Source organism: Neoarius graeffei, chromosome 4 (genome assembly GCF_027579695.1).
Source record: "Neoarius graeffei isolate fNeoGra1 chromosome 4, fNeoGra1.pri, whole genome shotgun sequence".
NCBI classification, from domain to species: domain Eukaryota; kingdom Metazoa; phylum Chordata; class Actinopteri; order Siluriformes; family Ariidae; genus Neoarius; species Neoarius graeffei.
The window spans coordinates 93,674,944-93,693,916 of record NC_083572.1 but is presented as its reverse complement, the minus strand read 5'-3'; the positions used below and the strand labels follow the sequence as shown (position 1 = coordinate 93,693,916).

Sequence of the window (18,973 nt, the reverse complement as noted above, 5' to 3'; positions counted from 1 at the left end):
GTAAGGAGCAGTTTGGAGTTATGCGTACTCGTGCTGTACTGCTTGCAATCGTGACAAAGGCTTGGAAATGACTTTGTGCTGCGGGATTATTCAGTGCAAAGTCCAGGGGCTTCAAAGTTTGGGAGAATAGCAGGGTACAAATAATTTACAGCAGGGTGCAAAATGGTAAAATGTCTGCCAGCGGCAAAGGGGGGGTTTCAAAGAGGGGTGCGCCCCCCTTTGGGCATGGAAAATTTTATGAAATGCACTGAGAAATGGTGGCCTCTGGTAACTTTTAACAGTGAAAATAAAGGGTAATCAATGCTATTTGGAAACTTGAAATATGAAACCATACCTCAGTCATTTAAGAGCAATTCCAGTGTTATGGACGTGACACTTGAACTCAAAATGGCAACAAATGACCCAGTGCATGTTTTATTCTCTCCCAGTATTTAAACAGGTGTTGCATATTTTAAGGCTGTACCATACTGGAGAAGTGATAGAACAAGAACAATTCCCATAGTACATCTAGGGCATGCCAGAAAATGCCAATAAAAGATGCGTTATGGATGTGACAGAAAAAGTATCACTTTTCTTGGGTGACTGTACATTTTTATTAAACTCTGTGAAATCGTAAACCTAATGTCGAAATGGAGATATCCATTTGATAGAGGGGTCCAAGGTGAATATTAAAAAAATCTTTGTTTAAAATATTTTGTATTTCATGCAGAGTTTCGGAAGGAAAAGTCAGCGTTATGGATGTGACGAAATTCCGTTACGGATGTGACGCGTCTGAAATCGACATGGCATATGTTTCGAAAATCAGCAATTTAACCACCATAACCCTTTGAAAAACTCTCTAAATATCAGCTAAAACTATCAAAGTTCTTAAATAATATTTAGGATGGCTATTGTTTTGCTGTTTTGTGGATTTTAGCATACATTTCTGTGGCTTGTGGCAATAATATAGAATTGTACATGATCAAAGTTGATTTTAGCTTGGGTTTTACATTATAAGAAAGAAAGACTGACAGTGACATATTAGGTTGGTTACAAATTGGTTCAACTTATTCACATCTGTAAAATACAGGCCTAGGTGATATCTCTGGGAGTGGTTTTGATGTATTACATGTTGCTTTATTTTTGCATGGTGAGGTTGACATTTACATGGAATTGCCCTTAATCAAATTTCAGAAATATTTGCAAACAAACACATCAAAAGTAGTCCGATTGAAATCCACATATGGATGATATAATAATTTTAAGTCTGATGTGCACTTTGACTAAGCTAAGGTGACAAGTTTCTCCAGATACTCGAATACTGTTGAAGAATATGGTGAAATCTGGGCGGCACGGTGGTGTAGTGGTTAGCGCTGTCGCCTCACAGCAAGAAGGTCCTGGGTTCGAGCCCCGTGGCCGGCGAGGGCCTTTCTGTGTGGAGTTTGCATGTTCTCCCCGTGTCCGCGTGGGTTTCCTCCGGGTGCTCCGGTTTCCCCCACAGTCCAAAGACATGCAGGTTAGGTTAACTGGTGACTCTAAATTGACTGTAGGTGTGAATGTGAGTGTGAATGGTTGTCTGTGTCTATGTGTCAGCCCTGTGATGACCTGGCGACTTGTCCAGGGTGTACCCCGCCTTTCGCCCGTAGTCAGCTGGGATAGGCTCCAGCTTGCCTGCGACCCTGTAGAACAGGATAAAGCGGCTAGAGATAATGAGATGAGATGAGAATATGGTGAAATCTTGAATACAGATGAAGAACAAAACAACTTCAATTATAATCAAAATGTTTATTTTTTGGCAGTCAATAAACTGTTACATAAAATGCAGCTACATGTACTTCATCAGCTGACTTCATCATTATTAAAAAACAGCAGCTAGCAGCACTCATTGACAGTCTCAGCATTTCTATTGAAAATATTATGAGTCCGCGTGGGTTTCCTCCGGGTGCTCCGGTTTCCCCCACAGTCCAAAGACATGCAGGTTAGGTTAACTGGTGACTCTAAATTGACCGTAGGTGTGAATGTGAGTGTGAATGGTTGTCTGTGTCTATGTGTCAGCCCTGTGATGACCTGGCGACTTGTCCAGGGTGTACCCCGCCTTTCGCCCGTAGTCAGCTGGGATAGGCTCCAGCTCGCCTGCGACCCTGTAGAAGGATAAAGCGGCTAGAGATAATGAGATGAGATGAGACATTGTGGCCATTCTCTTTAGTGGATTCGAGTTCAGATCATTCCACATCAAATTTACTGTACAACATTTTGAATTTTTACTCATTTTGCTGCTTGGTGGTTCTTCTTCTTTTTTTTTTTTTTCTTTGATGAGCTGTACCATAGGATCACCTCCAGTGATTTGCCCTCCAGTGCCATGCTTTACTCTCATTTGCCAGGTGGATGGGTGTCCATTCGAAGCCCTTCCTGGGATATGTTGTTTCTCAAGGTGAACTGAAGCCTGTTCTCAGCCGTTAGGCATGTAGCTGAGTCAGGCAGTGGGTGGTGTTTACACACCATGTTTGACCATGAGATCACATAATGAGGGATTGTGGGATTGTGGTTGGGCTTTAAATTTCTGGATTAGCCAGAAGGAGACATGAAACGTCAGGGTGACTGAAAGAGCAGTTTGCACACACAGTGTTTTGTTTTGGTTTTTTTTTTCCCCTCTGTTCCCTGGACAGACTTCAAGACTATGCCATAATTATTGAAATTAGAGCGATGTGGAATTAATCACGGCTCTCCTCATGGCTTTGATGAACTGTCTTGCAGTTATAGCGAGCACAATTTCAGCTGTTTTCATCCCACAGGTTTTATTGGCATGGCTGTATATTTGAGCATTAGCTTTAAACACGTTGGCTGATGCAAATCGCATCCGAATTCAAGTCCATTTTTCTCAGCTGAATTGCTCATGAAGTGCAAGGTTGATCGCGCGTCACGTGAAACGGTCCTACTTGGCCTTTCCATTGCTGCCGGGCACTCGTCGATGCGATGAAGTGTTATTGTAGTTACAATCTGCATACAGCTCTGCGTCCATCTCTATACCCATTACTCTTGTTTGAATAACTAATGAGCTAATTATTGCATCGACAGGGTTCTCCAGAAAATCTGAAAAAGAAGTAGTAGGCAGCTCTGGGGGCGGCACGGTGGTGTAGTGGTTAGCACCGTCGCCTCACAGCAAGAAGGTCTGGGTTCGAGCCCAGCGGCCGGCGACGGCCTTTCTGTGCGGAGTTTGCATGTTCTCCCCGTGTCTGCATGGGTTTCCTCCGAGTGCTCCGGTTTCCCCCATAGTCCAAAGACATGCAGGTTAGGATAATTGGTGGCTCTACAGTAAATTGACCATAGGTGTGAATGGTTGTGTATCTCTATGTGTCAGTCCTGCGATAACCTGGCGACTTGTCTCGCCCATAGTCAGCTGGGATAGACTCGGGCTTGCCTGCAACCCTGTAGAACAGGATAAGCAGCTACAGATAATGGATGGATGTATAAGCAGCTCTGGAATTTGCAGCGGCAAAGCCGCCACGGCACGCCAAAGGCACATTAATGCTAGGGGAGTCCGGGGTCATGCCTTCCAAGAAAATTTTGAAATTTACACCACCGTTCAAAAGTTTGGGGTCACTTTGAAATGTCCTTATTTTTGAAAGAAAAGCACTGTTCTTTTCAATGAAGATCACTTTCAACTAATCAGAAATCCACTCTATACATTGCTAATGTGGTAAATGACTATTCTAGCTGCAAATGTCTGGTTTTTGGTGCAATATCTCCATAGGTGTATAGAGGCCCATTTCCAGCAACTCTCACTCCAGTGTTCTAATGGTACAATGTGTTTGCTCATTGCCTCAGAAGGCTAATGGATGATTAGAAAACCCTTGTACAATCATGTTAGCACAGCTGAAAACAGTTGAGCTCTTTAGAGAAGCTATAAAACTGACCTTCCTTTGAGCAGATTGAGTTTCTGGAGCATCACATTTGTGGGGTCGATTAAATGCTCAAAATGGCCAGAAAAATGTCTCGACTATATTTTCTATTCATTTTACAACTTATGGTGGGAAATAAAAGTGTGACTTTTCATGGAAAACACAAAATTGTCTGGGTGACCCCAAACTTTTGAACGGTAGTGTACATGCCTTCTGGTGCATTCTCAACTGCTAACCATTTCGCTGTGAAATAGTCACAAAATACGTATGAAATTTCCCTCCAGATGTACGTGTGCTTGGCTTTCTCAGTTCCCCTCTGTAGTACGCTGCCTGGCTCTGTAACATAACTACATACGCTACGGTGTGGTCACGTGGTCCGGCTCAGCCAATCAGAGCGCGAGAATCGATCAACAAATATAGCGTCGCTTCCGGTCATGATCCGAATCAAAGACAATTTTGTGGTGGAATAACTGGATTTGCAGCAAATTTTGGGCAGCGGAGACGATATAAGGCAAGTTTTTTTTTGTTGTTGTTTTGTTTTTTTTCCTTGGATCGAGTAGCCGGCGCAGACCGTCTGTGTAGGCGGAGAAAACCGCCGGTCGCCGGCGCTTGTGGACATCTCTGTAAATGCAAAACGAATTGCCCGGCTGTTTCACATGGATTAAAGTTACACTTTGCACAGCAAGCTCCCAAGTTATACCTCCAGCCAGAGTGAACAAATGTGAAGTATATTAGCCAGAGCATAGAGTAAATAAAATCTCCAGTGTGGGAATGGAAAAGAAAAGCTACTTAATACCATCAAGACTATTAATATTTAAACGATCTGATCATTAGCTCATCCGGCCGCAGGATGGTGAGCTTATTTGGTGTATGTGTAAATTACATTACATTATAAAATATTTTGCGAAAACCGAGTCTGCAACAATGAACTGCGTCTTTACCATCGTGGTCACATGGTCCGGCTGAATGTGCGAGAATCGATCAAAAAATATAGCGTCGTTTGCAGTCACGCTAGACCCAAATCGAAGACAATTTCGTGGTGGAATAATTGAATTTGTAGCAAATCATGGCCGGCGAAGATCATGTACCATAAATCGCTTGAACATTGAAAGGCAGGTGTTTTTTTGGGATCGAGTAGCCGGCACAGACCGTCTGTGTAGGCGGAGAAAACCATCGGTTGCCGGTGCTTGCGGACATCTCTGCATAGATATAGAATCACAAGAAAGAGCGGAACTGGCGCTTGGTGCTCGTCACAATTGTACATAAGGAAAGACCAAAATCCTCCCAAATCAAAATAAACAGCAGAACTTCCCCTTTCTGATGATAGCAGGTGAGGCGTTTCTCCGGGCGGCAAAGCATTGCTGAGCGATCCAGTTTTGAAATCACAGCAAATAAAACAATGCCATTTATGTCTGTTAAGCACTAAGAACTTTAAGATAGAGTATCCTACTTTCGTGCTTCTAATATTTCCAGATTGCAGACAATCTCCCCGAAAGAATTCTATCGAGGTGTCTCTGCTGTGAGCATATTATGGCGAGATCCGTAACAACACAATTTCATAAGGCAGATTCTACCATAACTGGATCCATTAACCACTTGCCCACAAAATAAGAAATTTTTCTTGTCCTTTTTTCAGTGAGGTAATATTTTCAAGACTGAAAATATGGTATTTGGTCTTCTAAAACAGCACGTCATTTAAAAATACACTCAGTATATCAATAAAAGATTTTTAAAGAATAAAGTTCTATTTCTTTGACATATCTGACAGACATAACTCCCATTTTAAAAATCACTTTCATTATCCCTGTTGCTATCGTCAGTGAATTTCTGTCAGATGACCTGACAATAGACTCAGCACGGGCGATTGCTCTAAGACAACGAGGGAGGCTCAGCCTCCTCTAAAAATGACGAACATCGTGTAGGATGAATTGCGCTAGGCTTATGTTATAGCCGACCTTATAACATTGCTATATCAGATCCAGAATCATAGAAATATATGTGCTCAACCCAACTACAGTGCGAAATCATTCCGTTATAACTTTCCCCAGTTCGCCTAATGTGTGCGTGAGTTTTTCCCCCTCGTGACAGCGCGATGCAGCCCAGCCTCAGTGGATTGGGAGCTCTGTGCTTGTCAATCTCAAAATGCAAGACGATTATTGGACAAATACTGCGAAAACACCCGCCCACGGAGTCTCACGGACTCCCAGCCTCAATGGACTTCAACGGCATTTGGGAGCTGTGCGCTTTTCAATATCAAAATGCAAGACAATTATTGGACAAATACTGCGAAAATGCCCGCCCACGGACTCCGAGCCTCACATGGGAGGGACATGGCAGTTTCCGCGAGGAGACTGGTGATTGGTGAAAGCGGACGGATATTTTCTTTCACAGCTCGTTTCAACTATAGACAGGCAGCGGTACAGTGTTGCCAGATTGGGCGGTTTTAAGTGCATTTTGGCGGGTTTTGAACATATTTTGGGCTGGATAACGTCAGCAGTATCTGGCAACATCAGTTCAGTCCCATGCGGATTCGCAAGTGCTGTGGTGTATTGTAAGAGATCAGCTTACATTTCGATTTCATTCATTACATACGGTTTCTACCAGCTTTTTTAGTTTGTATATATTTTCATTGTAAATAAAGTGTAAATATAGTGTTGTCAAGTTTGCTATCTTAGTTCCAGAAATGTCGTTTATTCGAGTGACTGAACTTGAACTTGAGGGGGCTAGTCAGCTAGCAAGAAAGCTGCGCACGGATGCCAAGCATTGCTGATTTAATTTTGACGAAGCCATTTGCCAGTCTTCCTTTCGAGGGAAAAATTAAAATTAAAGAGCAGGGTAGACCAACGCCTCAAACTGACTTGGTGAAAAAGGTAGGGAATAATACTCGTTCCTTTCAGCTCTCCTGGTACGAGAAAGTGAATTGGCTAACAGCAAGTGACCCACATCAACAACAGTAAATAGGCTACTTTAGTAATATGTCATGGATGGACCAAAAATATAGAATCTATTTAAAATGTTTATGCTGAGTATATTATATTGGAATATATGTTTTTCTGGATATGAATTAAACACCGCTACAATTTGGAAAACATTTTTAAACAAAAACACAGCCGAGGTCAATTTTTAAACAACATGCCACAATTTTAAAATATAAAATGTTAAAATATACCCCTCCCCCCCAACACCACCATCATGTATATTGGACAGTAGGCTAATGGGCCAAAAGAACCTGTTATTTCACAGTTTGTGATGCTGCCGACAATCAGCCAGATCAGAGGCAAGAGTATGGGCAAAATTGATGTGTTTTTTCTTTTAAAATCTGGAAATATCATAACCGACCAGCCTCCCCTGTTTGAAAGACTACCAGCCGCCACTGAGACTCAGCCATTATGGATCTTTGGTAGTTATCGTGTGGAAGCAGGCTTTATAATTTTTGGGTGTCAACAGATAGAGTTGAAATAGATTAACAGCGAAAAAACTATTTCGTTCACGAGAGAAGCCCACAGTTATTTTTAAAAAATGCTATCGTCAGTCTGTCAGTCAAATGCACCTGACGACAGCAAAATTCAAGCCCTCACCATGCACATGTTGACTGACGCAAAGAGGAAATTCTACTGCGCATGATTTTTGCAACAGCAGACATTTACTTACGGGCAAGACTCGGAGCTCTGACAGCTAGATTTCATCAAATAAATCAAGGTAAGATTTTCAGTCAGCTATCCTGACGATAGAAATTTTTGACGATAGAAACATTGAGAATATATTTGTGCATTCATATTTAAAGTTTTCTGGAGGAAAACTATCGCAAGTTGAGATAAATCAGAGCCACTTGCGACCCTTTCAGCCGACAGGCCATTTCAATGTGTTATTTCCCCGCGAAAGTGACACAGTCGTGTCTGTCGTCACTGTTCTGACAATTATTGTTGATATTTCAATTTTGAAAATAAATTTGATCTTTTTTATTTCAATATTTTATTTTATTATTTGGTTCTAGTGATGAGGTATTTAATATTATTACTAAATGTGTCAGATTAAAGGGGAACAGAGGGCAATATAGAGAGTAAATATAACAATAAAACACACATTAACGAACCTTATTCAAGACTTACAAAAGTTTTTTGTTCTAAGGTTGGAAAGTTATAGTGTTTTGAAAGTAGCTCGAGCAAACTATTTCCGCAGTTTGAACAGCCCGCCATGATATTAATTTTATCCAATCAGAATGCACGTTCATTTTCTCTGCGTAACACTCATGACGTATGTATGTGCCCAGTTGTGTTGGCTCATTGAGGTTGGGAATAGCATGTGTGAAATACCTGTTTCTGCCTCTTGCGACGATTTCGCAAGTCCACGGGTGGCGCCTATCTCATTGCAGCAAATAAATTCTGCTGGACTCGTGAGCAACTCCACGTTACATTTTCCGCACGAGCACCACGCCGTGTCACCTGCACGCAGACGCTCTGCCCCACGCTCGCCACGCCCATGGTCAGCATCAGTCTCATCCTCGCCGTCATCCGAGCTTTCTTCTCTTATTTCATCACCGGAGTCGAGAGTACCTCTCCTAGGTTCAAACTGGTACCCTTCTAAGCCATAGCCTGCTTGCAGTGTGTCTTGCGGGATCTCTTCGTATGATTCGACAGAGCTGTCGCTTTCACTTGATGCGCCCGACGCCATGATTACACGCTTCTCTCCTCTATTTCGGAGAGTTCCGCTAGTGCAGTGGGTAGCGCTGACGTCACGGTCTTTTAAAAATGGCGACTCTTGTGCGGTTTAGCGTATAAAGTATTATATGTGACCCCTCACCAAATCCAGGGACACATGTCGGCCGAAATGAATCCGAGATAATCGCAAAAGAAGCATTTTTTTTTCGAAATTTGTGATTTTTGTTTTTTTCCATCATGTGCAAGTTGAGATCTTGAAGAATGCAATCAGTATTTCAGATAATAGATTGTTTTGTTGGAAAAGCATACATTTTTTGTTGCAAATTGTCTTGTTTTTGTCAGGACTGTAGCCTGCTGGGGGGTGTGGGTAAATTACCATATGGGCCATTCACATGATGATTTCAGTCTTTTGTTTTTTTTTTCCGCGAATCAGCTGTATGATCCGAGCTGAGCGCATGGCTACTTAACTGCATACAGGCGTGTGATTTCACTATGGAATGAGTTACTAAACAGAGCGCAGAGGAGCTGACACACATCGGAGATCACCATTTCTAGCAAAAAAAACCGCAACCTCGTTTTCCAGATTGAATGGAATACTTGAATGATCGGATGATACACGGACCGTTCTAGGACTACATTCCATCGGAGGCATTGGTGTGTGCAAGGCGCCGTTTCTCTTTCTGATGGGGTAAGTTTATTAATCTAAGGCTGTGTGGTTATTTTTGCATGTAACGGAGAGTGTTGTGGTTTGGTTAAGCCTAGGTCACAACCGGACGTACGATTTTTTGGCCGTGTGATTTTTGGCGTTTCCCAAATCGCTGCGTTTTTTTTTTTTTTGTTCATGGAGAAAGACGCGCGTTGGCCGTAAGTTTGTCTTGCAACCTGAAAAAACCGTAAGCGCCCGTAGAGTTTGTTTGACATGACAAAGAACCTCTGCGGCCGGTCTGCGGCTCGAAAATCAGCACATCACACGCGCGCTCTCGTGCGTTTCATGCGCGCTCTCCGTGTGTTTCTTGCGTTTTTTGCATGTAGACCGGCTGTAGGAGCGCGTACTGTACGGCCGGTTGTGACCGAGGCTTTACATGAAACTAGTGTTGTGTTAGTTGTGTCATCATCGTGCTATCTTTCTTTCTTACGGTGTGAGTAATTTTTCAACCACAAAACATTCAAGTATACTTTAGGACTTATTTTTGTACTTCATAATTGTGTTGGGCATACTTTGCATGGAAGGAAAATTGACGTGATGATCTTTGTTTACATGAAAGTAGTATCGTGCTAGCTCGTAGGGGGTAGGGCTTTCCTTAATGTCATGCAAATGAGCACCATTATGTGCCCGCCCTGCACCCAGAGTAGCTGAGATGGAAAACTTTGAGGGCGATTTTCTCCCTTTTCTGTTTTAAGAAGTATACACTTTCAAAAGGCCACACATTCTTCAAATATTGTCAGATCTCCACATGGAAGGCATCATTGGAAAGCTTAGAAACTGTACTTTCTGAATCTGTCAATAACTCAAAATGCCCCCGGGCAGACATGTGTCCCTGGATTCTGTGATCTGCCACATATTTACAATTACCAAGATATTTCGTTGTTTTCTAGTATATAAATTTGATAGAATACTTAAGAATACGTTACTTTGTCACATCAACAACTGTATATATTATATTTGGTACCCCTTTAATAATGTAAGAAACGGTTTTGTTGCTATTGTCATCTAGAGTGTCTGTCAGAATATGATGGTAGACGTTAGTTTGTCTGTCAGATTTTGATGATCGAAACCGATGTGTTTCTATTGTCATTTAGCATGTCTGTCATGTCAGGCTTTTATTAATTAGTTACCAGGACTACTGTCCTACAATTTACTGTGAATGTCCAAGACCCCAAATGCTACTAGAAAAACTTAATAGAATGATCAAAATAATCAGTTCAGCAATTTAAGGAGATGGGACTTAACTGGCCTCTGTTATGGTAGAATCTGCCATAAGACACAATCGTTTTCCCCTTGATATAAAGATAGACGATAAAAAAATGCTGCCCCTCTCTCTCTCTCTCTCTCTCTCTCTCTCTCTCTCTCTGTCCTCTTCCCCCGACACTGTGCTTCGTTCAGGTCACTTCCAACTTGGAAATGTGCCATGTTTTTTTTTTCTAGGAATGGATCGAAAATAAAATGTGACATTTTTTATTGGGTAGCAGTCATCAATATACCCCGGGCAGCGTCTTCACAAGCGGGCAGCGTGGCCAAAAATGTATACCACAGTATAGTTAATTATTATAATCACAGTATGGCAGGATCGCTTCAGTTTTACAAGGACCATATTTAGCTCATCTGGCCGTAAGGCTGATTGAGCTGTTGCTATGGCGTAGTGTCTGTCATTCATCTGTCATCCACAATTCAGTTAAATCGTATCTCCTCCGTCAGTTCTGCACGGATTCCCATTCCGATGGTCTTGTTTGAAAGAACTCATCACTCCGTACAAAATTTGTTCGTTGTTTTGTCAGGTTTTTTTTTTTTGCTAACAAGTTAGTCTCATCTCATCTCATTATCTGTAGCCGCTTTATCCTTCTACAGGGTCGTAGGCAAGCTGGAGCCTATCCCAGCTGACTACGGGCGAAAGGCGGGGTACACCCTGGACAAGTCGCCAGGTCATCACAGGGCTGACACATAGACACAGACAACCATTCACACTCACATTCACACCTACGGTCAATTTAGAGTCACCAGTTAACCTAACCTGCATGTCTTTGGACTGTGGGGGAAACCGGAGCACCCGGAGGAAACCCACGCGGACACAGGGAGAACATGCAAACTCCTCACAGAAAGGCCCTCGCCGGCCACGGGGCTCGAACCCAGGACCTTCTTGCTGTGAGGTGACAGTGCTAACCACTACACCACCGTGCCGCCCCCTAACAAGTTAGTAATTAGGCCAAATAAATGAATTTCCCAGGCGTCTCGCTAGAATTTTGAATTATTATTTTTTTTTTGTTACGTGAGAGGTTATCAAAAAAAAAAAAAAATCCAACACGGAATTCGGTTATAGAAAAGTTTTAACATTAATCAGCAGTGAAACATGTTCAAACAAAACCCCCAACACGTTACACACATAACCCTAGGCCTAGGTCACAAAACAAAAGGTTCCCTTTTCAAACCCCATCAGAATACAGACATATTCGTGACATAAAATATAAAGGACACAGAATTTGTCATCTCACGGTCCCTTTGTGCCTCGCGTTAGGCAAGCGCCGGTCAGCAGGTCCCATTGCCCCGACCGTCGAACTGTTCACAGTCTTTAAATGTCCTCTGAAGTAGCAGCGGTGTTTCCAGAGGCATCCGTGAAGGGAAAAGTCCGAAAAGCATAATCCACCGCCAGGGAAAAATATCCAAAAAAGACCAGAGTCTCTGAAGCGAGGGCACTGAGAGCTGTCCAGCTGTGTCGAGCGCATCCGAGAGTGTGTCGCCACAACGTCTCCGCCTGAAGTTGTTCACATGAACTTTTAATTGACATCAGCCAGGCACCGCGTGGCACCTGCAGCTCGCGGGAATGTCTCCCTCATGAACTTTATCCAAGAGCAAAATCGAGTGGGGTGTAACATAATGATTATCAGACATGTCCATCGTGCACAAGTAATCATAGAATAACAGAAAATCTCATCTCATCTCATTATCTCTAGCCGCTTTATCCTGTTCTCCAGGGTCGCAGGCAAGCTGGAGCCTATCCCAGCTGACTACGGGCGAGAGGCGGGGTACACCCTGGACAAGTCGCCAGGTCATCACAGGGCTGACACATAGACACAGACAACCATTCACACTCACATTCACACCTACGGTCAATTTAGAGTCACCAGTTAACCTAACCTGCATGTCTTTGGACTGTGGGGGAAACCGGAACACCTGTAGGAAACCCACGGGGACACGGGGAGAACATGCAAACTCCGCACAGAAAGGCCCTCGCCGGCCACGGGGCTCGAACCCGGACCTTCTTGCTGTGAGGCGACAGCGCTAACCACTACACCACCGTGCCGTCCTAACAGAAAATCACCCCAATAAAATATAGAAATGCTCTTAACATCCAAACACAGAATATTTACATATTGCAATGGAAATAAATGACTGAATAAATAATAAAAATGAAAAAAAAAACACTTGTACATCACATTCTCCTCTCTCATTTCTCATTTTGGGTCGATCTTTCCTTAAGGAACAAAACTTGGTCGTTTTTTTGTTGATTTTCCTGTTGTCAACAATTTGTTGATTTTCAGTTAAATCATATCTCGTCCCTCAGTTCTCAATGGATTTCAGTTCTGATTGTTTTGTTTGAAAGAACTAGACCTTCTGCACAAAACTTGGCCGTTGTATTGTCAAGTTTTTTGCGAACAAATTAGTCGTTAGGTCAACTTAACACATTTTCTTCTGACTAGAATTGGATCTCCTCTCTCATTTATCATGCGATTTCAGTTCTGATGGATGTTTCGGGTCAGTCTTGCCTCGGGGAACAAAATTTAGTCCTTTGTTGATTTTCCGGTTGTAAACAATTTGTCGTGGAGGCTGGTCCTCTCTGACATCGTCACATTTCAGTTCCGTTCGACGTTTTAGTCGTCATGCTTGTTTTAATGGCAGGCCAGATGAGCTACTACATCCTTGATGTTATGGTCCATGATCCGTTTGAACTGCAAGCGTGTGTGGTCGTGCACTTCTGATTAGGCAGTCAGAATTTTACAATGGTGTTCGAAGCAATATTTTTGACTTATCAAGAAGGCATATAAAGTAGATAAATACGGAACACATTTCAAGCCATTATCTTCAGAGACTCAGATTGTTGGCGCGCCCGCGTCTAAGACGCACTATTTCGAATAATGAACGCATTGTCGAGAGGGGCAGGGGCCAATATGGACGCGAGCATTTTATACCCTATTTGGAACGTTTCGTGGCGTATTACAGACCCTCCAGGATTTCGCGATGTTGCAATTTGCAACTTCAACACAAATTCAACCAATCCCCCCGAATTCAGGGCGGTGTTGCAATTATATCCAATCACCGCAACTTTCCCGCAAATTTGACTAATCGTTGGCATCGTCTTGAGGTGACGTCGACAAGCTACCTTCCGCCTTACTTCCAGTGTTGCCAGATTGGGTGGTTTCCCAACCAGTTGGGGAGTTTCAAGTGCATTTTGGTGGGTTTTGAACATATTTTGGGCTGGAAAACGTCAGCAGTATCTGGCAACACTGCTTACTTCCGTGTTTCCGTTCAAGAGAAGCAGCATGTGCGAGTCGGTGTTTATATAGACTTAAATTCTGTTACTGAAAGTGTGTTATGTTTACAGTGAAGGACTGTGTGCACTTTATTTTTTTAACTTAATCCAAGAAATTAATGAACGCCAACATTTTTGCCAAAATGATATTTTATTTTCCATTGTTTAAGCAGCTTCAGCATCATACTGTGAGATTCTGTTCAAATTGTTTTTTTTCTTCTATGAAGCCTGAGCCATTTATTTTATTAGTTTATAATTATTGTTTAATTTAGTCTTCAGGAGAGACTGCCTGCACACAGTACTAGTGTTAATAGTTTTTTTTTCCTTACATGAAAGCTGAGGCATTTATATTATATTTTAAGGTAACTTCATGTTGTGCTGTGAGGTTCTCTGCACTTTAACTTTTGAACCAACAGGTGCATTTGGATAAGTAAAGCCTATTTTTCTGCATTTTTGTAGTCCTGCTAATCTTTTATATTGGTAAAGTTGTTTATAGGACCATTTCTCAGTGTCTTTGTTTTTTTAATCAATAGTTTTTCAGTAGGCGGCACGGTGGCGTAGTGGTTAGCGCTGTCGCCTCACAGCAAGAAGGTCCGGGTTCGAGCACCGTGGCCGGCGAGGGCCTTTCTGTGTGGAGTTTGCATGTTCTCTCCGTGTCCGCATGGGTTTCCTCCGGGTGCGCCGGTTTCCCCCACAGTCCAAAGACATGCAGGTTAGGTTAACTGGTGACTCTAAATTGACCGTAGGTGTGAATGTGAGTGTGAATGGTTGTCTGTGTCTATGTGGATGACCTGGCGACTTGTCCAGGGTGTACCCCGCCTCTCGCCCGTAGTCAGCTGGGATAGGCTCCAGCTTGCCTGCGACCCTGTAGAACAGGATAAAGTGGCTAGAGATAATGAGATGAGATGAGTTTTTCAGTAATAACTTAATATTTAACATATCACTCAATTTTAATCACAAAAAGAGAACATCGCAACAAGTTCTCGCAACTTTCACTTCCTCCCGCAATGTAATCGCAACAAAAACCTAAAAAACACCGCAACTTTCATCGCAATTTTTTGGAAAAACCCCTGCAACATCAGACATTTTAGCCCGCAACAATCACAAAAAAGGCCTGCGGAATCCTGGGGGGACTGGTATTACTTGACTTCATGGTCTCAATATCGAAAATCTTGCACAAATATGCAACTTCCAACATAATTATCTGGATATTCAACAGATTTCAGCATCGGATGAATTTGTTTTGACCACCGCCATATTGAATATACGTCGGACCTGTTTGTGTATTTACGCCACCCTGTTTGTAGCGTCCCAAGCGAGTAAAACCTGATCCAAGTCTTTCGCTAGGTGGCGTCTTACGGTCTATGTACGAATTCGAAAGAGACAAGAAAACATGGATAAGAAAAAAAAGAAAAATACATCTATTTTGTCATTCTTCGGCAGAAAGAGAGGACATTCACCTGAAAAAAATGATACCCCTGATACCCAAGGTAATTAGTCATACTAGATTTACAACAACTACTACTGCAACATCAGCTACTACAACAGCAACCACTACTACTATCACTGGTGACTACTACTACTACTACCACTGCCACTACCACTGACTACTACTACTAGTACTATAGACCTACACCAAACTGAAAACAAGTTAATAAAATAAATTATAATTTACAAGGAGGAAATAATATAGATGTGATATATAGTGGCCTGTGGTTGAATTCCAAAATATTGCCACTGATTAAACAATATCTCAATATATTTGGTTGAAGCATTGATTTTTGTCATCTACATTGCTTCATATGGCTTCTAATACAAAAAAAAAAAAACAGAATTGAGAAGAAAAAAACAGCCCCTGGGCTGCCCCAGCTGTTCATTGGGCTCGCTTTGCTCACTAGGTTCGCTTCAACTGAAGGATAATCACTGGGCCCCCCATTGTAGAAATGGGCCCCTGTTTTTTTTTTTTTTCCCAGGAGGGCCCTGTGGGCCCCTTGACCTGCAAAACAATCTGAGTCTCTGTATCTTTAACGGTTTTTGAGATACAGGGTTTAGGGGTATCCCCAAAATTCGGCGGGCATCAGAGCTGAAAATGCACATTTTGTGACCGTATATCTGCAAACGTAAACATTGCACAGGCCTTTAATAGCTTTTTAGCAACATTACCTAGTGCCAGTGTGAACTGCTAGCAATTGTGTACCTCTATCTTGAATAATAAACAAATGCATCTGCTTTTAAAAGTGCATGAAGCACTTTCTTGTCTTTTGGAAACAGGCAAATTTGGCTCTGGTGGGATTTTCATAGGTCATTAATTTCTTAATTAAGTACTGTAATTTGCAGCTTTTAAATTGATTATGTTGGTACACATGGGTAAGTAGTTGCAGTCTGTTTTTTTTTTTTAGCCACTTAGGATTAAAACTGTTGAAAATATTCTGAGCCAAAAACCCTTCCGAGTCAGTTTTACCAAATGGAAAAAAGTTCATAAAAATAACCAATATGTGGACTTTTTAATCATAGCTCGATTAAAAATGTGTTTATAAAGATACAAGGCTAAACTTTGGTGTTAAGGTTAAACTGGGCATGCTTAGTCTATAACACTGACCAAATTTAGCTTATCAGTAATATTTATCGAGCAATTTATGTCTCAAATTCATAAAAATCAAGGCTTTACCAAAAATCTAACGAGATAAATTAACTAGTTAATTAACTCCAGGTTACTTTAAGTGGCAACATCTAACTTCTGATGTAATCTAAAGCTTGATTGGTTGAAGTTAAGGATAAAATAAAGGAGTTTGCATGTTCTCCCCGTGTCTGTGTGGGTTTCCTCCACCGTTCAAAGACATGCAGATTCGGTCAAATACCCAGCCGCTGGGGTTGTACAAGCCGGTGCATACTTGGTGCCAGTCCCAAGCCCAGACAGATTGGGGAGGTTTGCGTCAAGAAGGGTATCCAGTGTAAAACCTAGGCCAAATCAAAGGGGTTGAAAATCAGTTGGGGCTTTGCTCTGTATTCCTCCCCTGTCATTAACTAGGTGATGAATCATCTCATCTCATCTCATCTCATCTCATCTCATCTCATCTCATCTCATCTCATCTCATCTCATCTCATCTCATCTCATCTCATCTCATCTCATCTCATCTCATCTCATCTCATCTCATCTCCTTATCTCTAGCTGCTTTATCCTGTTCTACAGGGTCGCAGGCAAGCTGGAGCCTATCCCAGCTGACTACGGGCGAAAGGCGGGGTACACCCTGGACAAGTCGCCAGGTCATCACAGGGCTGACACATAGACACAGACAACCATTCACACTCACATTCACACCTACGCTCAATTTAGAGTCACCAGTTAACCTAACCTGCATGTCTTTGGACTGTGGGGGAAACCGGAGCACCCGGAGGAAACCCACGCGGACACGGGGAGAACATGGAAACTCCACACAGAAAGGCCCTCGCCGGCCACGGGGCTCGAACCCGGACCTTCTTGCTGTGAGGTGACAGCGCTAACCACCACACCACCGTGCCGCCCACGGTCATGAATCAAACAAACTTAAAATTAATTTATGGGAATACAAACTGCCCCAAGTCTCCCCACTCTCCCCGAGCTGTTGTCAACTGATACAAAAAAAAAAAAAATGGCCAGGATGAATGACTTTTGTAAATAAATGCACAATTTACAGCTTTAAAACATCATAATTTCCCCAAAGCTTTATTTTGCAGGGAGATTTTATATCAATCTTTTACTTGAGTAAGGAATTGCATCAAATTATTCATCCATGCATTATCTGTAGCCGCTTATCCTGTCCTACAGGGTCGCAGGCAAGCTGGAGCCTATCCCAGCTGACTACGGGCGAAAGGCGGGGTACACCCTGGACAAGTCGCCAGGTCATCACAGGGCTGACACATAGACACAGACAACCATTCACACTCACATTCACACCTACGGTCAATTTAGAGTCACCAGTTAACCTAACCTGCATGTCTTTGGACTGTGGGGGAAACCGGAGCACCCGGAGGAAACCCACGCGGACACGGGGAGAACATGCAAACTCCGCACAGAAAGGCCCTCGCCGGCCACGGGGCTCGAACCCAGACCTTCTTGCTGTGAGGCGACAGCGCTAACCACTACACCACCGTGCCGCCCCCGCATCAAATTATCAAACAGACTAAAATAGAACCGAGACGGAATGTGGCTTCTGGAATCAATTGTTTTATTCACAACTGAATTTTACCGTATGTAAATGTTCACCACTTTGTTCTCTACAAATACGGGATTTAGATATCATAATTACTTCCCAATTATTTTTTAATTGGGGACTTTCAGATATGACCCGCTGGGATTCGGCTCAGAAGCCACCGTTGTTGCCGTCTGCTTTCTTGACTTGCACAGAAGAATCTTGGACCTGAGATTCAGTGTTTCCATGACACCTTGGACAGAGTGGCGCGACTTTAAATTCGGATTTTCCTCGAAGAAAATTTCACAGGATTTATATTCATACCTAGTTTGCTCGGGTTTACTGATTTACTGATAATTTACTGATTCCGGTTGAATTTTTGAAACAAAAACATAACGCATTTTTGAATTATTTTAGCAATTTTATTGAAAATAACCCAGGGACATTGAGTATGTACTGTACATAAACCTTATCAGACACTGCTGAGCATGTTAATATTATTATTCAACTCGTGATCATTAGAAGACTGCACATTGAACTTTTGCAACGGTGTTCGCTTACAAGTGCCAGCTGAGTGACCACGCGTTGTTTTTGTCGAGCATGTAGCGAGTTGACCGATTTCAGTACTAGCAGTGGAACAATTCTGCTACTTTTTTCATCGTAGTGCCGGTACCTGTTCTGATGATGCTCCCATGCAGAAAAGTAATTACCGTAGATCAGTGCAGAACAGCAACCCAAAAATCACAAATGAGGAAACGCGAGTAGTAGCCTGTCAGAACTTGCTTTAGCGGTGTTCACACGGCACATATTTGCATCGATGCTGCACCGATGTATTTTGTTGCGATATATCTTACACCGGTGTAAATTTAGTGGAGCGTTCACACGTCACAAACCTGCTTACTAGAGAGAAGCGTGTTAGCACCGGTGCAGCCCCACTTGCGTTCACACGGCAGTTTTTGCGACCGTGCTATACGATGGTAATAATGCGGAAATGAAATATGCGCATGTGTGAAAATGTACTTCCT

General features: G+C 42.6%; 1 protein-coding gene across 2 annotated transcripts in view; it reads left to right on the top strand.

Moving 5' to 3' along the window:
- nos1apa (nitric oxide synthase 1 (neuronal) adaptor protein a) overlaps nucleotides 1-18,973 on the top strand; it is a 546,141-nt gene that overhangs the window by 227,813 nt on the left and 299,355 nt on the right. The gene's annotated exons all lie outside the window — the stretch shown is intronic.